The sequence below is a fragment of the Puntigrus tetrazona genome, chromosome 12 (assembly GCF_018831695.1).
Source record: "Puntigrus tetrazona isolate hp1 chromosome 12, ASM1883169v1, whole genome shotgun sequence".
NCBI lineage: Eukaryota > Metazoa > Chordata > Actinopteri > Cypriniformes > Cyprinidae > Puntigrus > Puntigrus tetrazona.
In genome coordinates, this window is record NC_056710.1 from 2,952,230 (window position 1) to 2,957,251 (window position 5,022).

The 5,022-nt window shown below is 38.7% G+C and overlaps 1 pseudogene; it reads right to left on the reverse strand.

Annotated features, from left to right (window-relative positions):
* Positions 1–4,885: 4,885 nt before the first annotated feature.
* The window catches only part of LOC122355763, a 26,274-nt pseudogene continuing 26,137 nt past the window's right edge, over positions 4,886–5,022 (reverse strand).

Sequence of the window (5,022 nt, forward strand, 5' to 3'; positions counted from 1 at the left end):
CTGAGGGAAGGCTCCTTATAATCTCAGATTTCAAGCCACTGTAAATATAAAATTAATGTGACCCTTATAATATTCTTTTTTAGGTTGTTGCTAGTTGACCCAGGAATTAATGAGTAATGTGACCTTAGCAAGTCCAGCAATTTGTAAAGACATTTTTATTACCCTAAAATTGCAACAAAAATTTGGATTTTGTAACTGACTTTTTACACACAAAAAAATGCAGGGACACGTTGCCTTGCTCAAGGGCAGAACGGTGAGAGATTATCTCACTTATTCAACACTGACTCAGTCTGTAATATTTGTTGTACCAGCCTACATCCTTAACTGCTAAGTTATCACCACCCACTGTCCCCGGCCTTGACTGACCACTGTCTTCCTCATACTTTTAGTCAAGTTGTAAAGCTGACATCGCTAACATCTTGGTTTTACATAAAGGATTTATGGAGTGGAAAAGCAAGCAATAAAAGACTAAACTAATAGTATTGTTTTTGTAAAAATAGCTCTAATTTTTGTGGCTCATGTAAAATGTGCTACAATTACTAACATTGATTCACCGCCCATGAAAAACAGAGGTTGGTATATCGCTTGGGATTGGGTTTCTTATGTTTCTTTAGTGAGAGAGGAAAAAGATCTCAGCTCAATTATGATACTCTAATAGGAGAGTAACCGTGATCTTTAACATTAACTTAGCCTTTTTGAAATAACTTTCCTTGTATTCCTGATCACCCTCCTACCTCCTTGGCTAGTGATTGTACTCTCTTTCTCCCTCAAACTACTAGGAGACTACTACTACTACTACCACTACTATTATTACTATTAATACTGCACTGTTCTACTACGGTAATTTCTTCTTGCCCCCTGAAGCAAGGCTTAGCGACTCCTGAAAGTTCTTTTTAATTATTTTTTCTATCTCTTTATTTTTCCGTCCGCTTCTACCACGCTGTTTTTGGAAACAAACACAAGATCTTTTGTGACATGCTATGTGTTTATGTATGTTAATAAAAGACTTTAAAATCCTTCAAAAATTTGGACTTGTTTTTTTTTTTTTTTTTAAATCTGCAACACACAGACACAGAAATGCTAAAAACGCTGTCATAACTTCCCCAGACTTTGTACTCCTCGGTTTTATTAATCAGATATCAGGCATTCACTAGCTCCACTGTTTGTGTATTGTGTATATTTTAGAAAACCAACCAAAATTACTCTCATATGAGCATAGAAAATACTGTTACATAGCAGCTATGAAATAGTACAGCCCGGCTATAGTGTGGCCGCACAAACAAACACAATTTTGCATACTAAGCATGAATGATTGCATGAAACACTTTCTGAGTTTGCCATTCCCAGTTCATGTGTTGGAGGAAAGAAAGAAGTGTGCTATGGAGAATTTGGAGTGTAAATTTGGTGTCAAATGGGGGAGTCTGAATTGAGATTCATATGAGATCAAAAGATAGAACACAGACTCTTCCACCCAGTGGCTTTCATTGTAAATGGCACAAACAGGGTGCATATGGTACATAATACTTCTGCATTATCGCTAATTTGTAAACCACAATCCACTCTATCATAGTGGATGTGAGAAAGCAGTGTACTCAGAGCAGTAGCGATGCTACTCACTTCATCTATGCAAACAAATTCACCCGGTTCTTCTATGAGTAAACAGCAACACATTGCTGGCAGAGAGAAGATAGTTTACATCTCTGTCTTCAACTTCTGTTGTGACATATATAACTGAATATAAAGAGTAAAAGCAGATACAGTCATTTTAAACAGCTATATTCTTCCCAAACAATCATAAAAACTCTTTCTTAGATTTCAGTAATTTTGGGGTTGTAGCCATTTTTGGAACATTTTAGTGTAAAATTTCTAACAGTATGTTTTTGACAGTAAAGTGCTATAAATTTAATCTCCATTGTCTAAATATTGTATTTTTGGTCTGTGCAAAAAATATAGATATTTCACCTGAACTGATCCTCTTTTTTTAAACAGAGGAAGTTACAGGGTATTTTTTTTACATAGAAATAAAAATATGTTGTACTTTGGCCTTGAAATTGTACTCAAGGTTAACATTAATAGCATTTATTAGAAGAATAAATTTTTACCCTAGTTTTCATGTCCAACATTTAACACAGATGACACACTATTTCATCCTTGTAGGGATGAAATTTGAAAATTTATGTATTCTCCATTTAATTGCATGATGTAATTTAATCAGAACAGGTTATACAGGGAGCAGGGAACAATGCCTCGTACACTAAGTCTTTATAGCGTGGGTTGTGGGACGTATGATTCCTTTATGCTTTTGTTATTTTCGGGCGGTCTAGTAATGGCTGCGCAATTAAAAATAATGAACCAAAGACATCACTATGATGTAGTAAAAGCATTGTGCTGAATGTGTGCCCACATACGCTGCTAATTGCTTTTTCACATTTCCAAAATGGAGCTTATTTTAATCAAATGTCATTTGAAAGCATCCAGCGCATGCATGAAAGCAGAGTTTGATGCCGGGAAGCTGACAAAGACAGCCATTAGATGGATTGAGGTAGAATCGTTTAAGGGCATGGAAACATACATAATAGAAATGATGGCAATAAAGAAAAAAATGAAATCAAGCATTTTCACAATGTAGCAATCACTACATTGATGACGAAAAATAGCCTAGCAATAGTGATTCAGTCAGTCTAACTCTGAGAAGCACCCAGTATATAAATGGAGTTGGTTGAATAACTGCCAGAAATCCCACATGTGGCTGCAACAACAGCAGGGAACAACGTGGGCAACATGGTGAAGCGTGAAAATGTTGACAAACCCTATTACGCAGGTCATTACAAACAAAGTCTATCTTCAATCTGATGAGTACTTTATGAGGATGGATTTCATATTCCCAAAAAAAAAAATCACTGTTCATACAGAGATGCAGAATCAGTAAAAAGAAATTGACATGAAATAAAAGGCAGTTCCTCGATGTATCTGTGTGATCTAATGCATTAAAGGGTCATGAACTGAGAAACCAAAATTCCTTGTTTTTTTCACATATAAGATGTCATTGTACTATAAATACATCCTGTCAGTTTCAGAACTCAAAACCTTTTCGTTACTCTAACAGCTTATATTGAAGCTAGTCTGCCAAAACAAGTGGCTAAACATGACGTCCGTAGAGTAAGATCAACGCCTGCTTCTACATTGCTGCCTGTTCAGCCCGCCCACCGATTACACATAAATCGAATGAGGCAAATGCAGGTTGGCGATAAAGATGATAAAAGGCGCTCGGAGAAAGTACCAAGCTGTGGAAAAACACAGTCTTCCCATTGCTTTGCTTCTAATCCTAACATTAGAAAAGAGTGAATGAACTTCAGTTTTAATAGTTCCAGACTTCACAGTAAAATTTGGTCCTTTGTTTACTTAATTTTATTGTGGTTTCATTTAAAAAAAGTTAAATTTGATGCAGGATTTTCAGAAAGATTCCAACTAAAAAAAGCAATGCTGTGGCAACTTTATTGGATTTGACAGTAATGTTGCACCACACGGGGCGTGAATTATTTTTTTCATTACATTGTTACTATTGCTTTGTCTGAGGTCATTTGATATGTACTGAGTATTTATGCATTTTTAACCTAAATAACAGCAGCGTTCATCTATGAAGAATGTACTGTCAAACATCCACAACTGTTAGCCTAACATAGCAGTGTGTGTTTACTTACAAATCTACACTCACTACACTAAAACATGACAGAAAATAGCCTATTACTTCTAAATCATAATATTTTTATGTAATATTCTTGAGAGAACAGTGCAAAATATTAAAAAGGCAGCTCATGACCCCTTTAAGCTGTAAAAGACAACTTTCTTCCAATGGACACCACCGACATGTTTCAAAAATCGCAGTTCTTCAGCCAACTTCCTTTTGAAGATTTGCGATTACTTTGAAGCTTTTCCGTCCACCCCCAAAAGTTCAGGCTCCTTCTCGAGAAAAGAACTGGCAGAAAATGTAAAAAGAGATGCCAGGAATTGTTTCCCAGTTTATGAAACACCATTTTTGTACAGTTGAGCAGCATTGTGTAGCTACAGTACGGACCTACCACTGTCATTTCACCATGTCATACTTCTGTATTTTGCCCCACAAAGACAGGTTTGAAATGTCATTTGTATTATATCAGTAAGCCGCAGATGAGAAAGGAAGAGAGAGAGATGATGTGAGGGGCGAGGTGTTGGTGGGCTGCAGACAGCTCCGGGAGCCATGGCAGCAGCATTCACATAATAGCTGCTGCTCTGCATCAGGCGGAGATACCCACGGAGAGCAAGGAGGAGGATGAGAGAAAACAGAGTATGATGGATCTGCAAATGAACCCCTGAACAAAGCTGAATCATCCTGAACTGATGCGGCCCCCAAAAGACAGAGTTCAAATGCCATTGGAAAACTCTTCCAGACCACATATGACTCAGCATTGTGAGTATTCATCTCAGGAAGTGAGGTCGGAGGTCTATTTTTGTGGCCTCATGCTGCTGTGCTCCGACCCAAAGGGAAAGGCTGTAGGCAAGCCATGATGTTGATCCAAACCATGGAGTCCCCGCAAGCCCAAGTCTGTGTGAGTCCGGCCCTCACGAGGCATGGTGGCGATGGCAGAGGCTTGAGAGCTCAACCGGCAGGTTGTTGTGGTTAAGGTCCATGGTGGACAGTAGGTGTCCCAGTGAGTCCCAGCGTCTGACTGAAGGTAGCGTATTGGGGAGGGAGTAGCCACGTTCTGGAAACACGGTCATGGGGCCATCTTGCTTGTCTCTGTCTCCTGGTGCTCTCTGGAGGACCTGGATGAAGGTTTAGTGTAAGTTCCTCCCCTGAGGTCATGGGAGAACCTCACTGTAAGGGGAGGTCTGGGTCCTCCATCAATCATTCGGCCTCTTCGTAGCAGGGAGGTTTTTCCAAAGACATCTCTGTGTCTACTGAGAAAAACAAACGGTTCACTAAAGAGCAACAGAGTACACTGAAAGCTGCACCAAGTGTACATGAGTTTAGTGGCAAGTCCT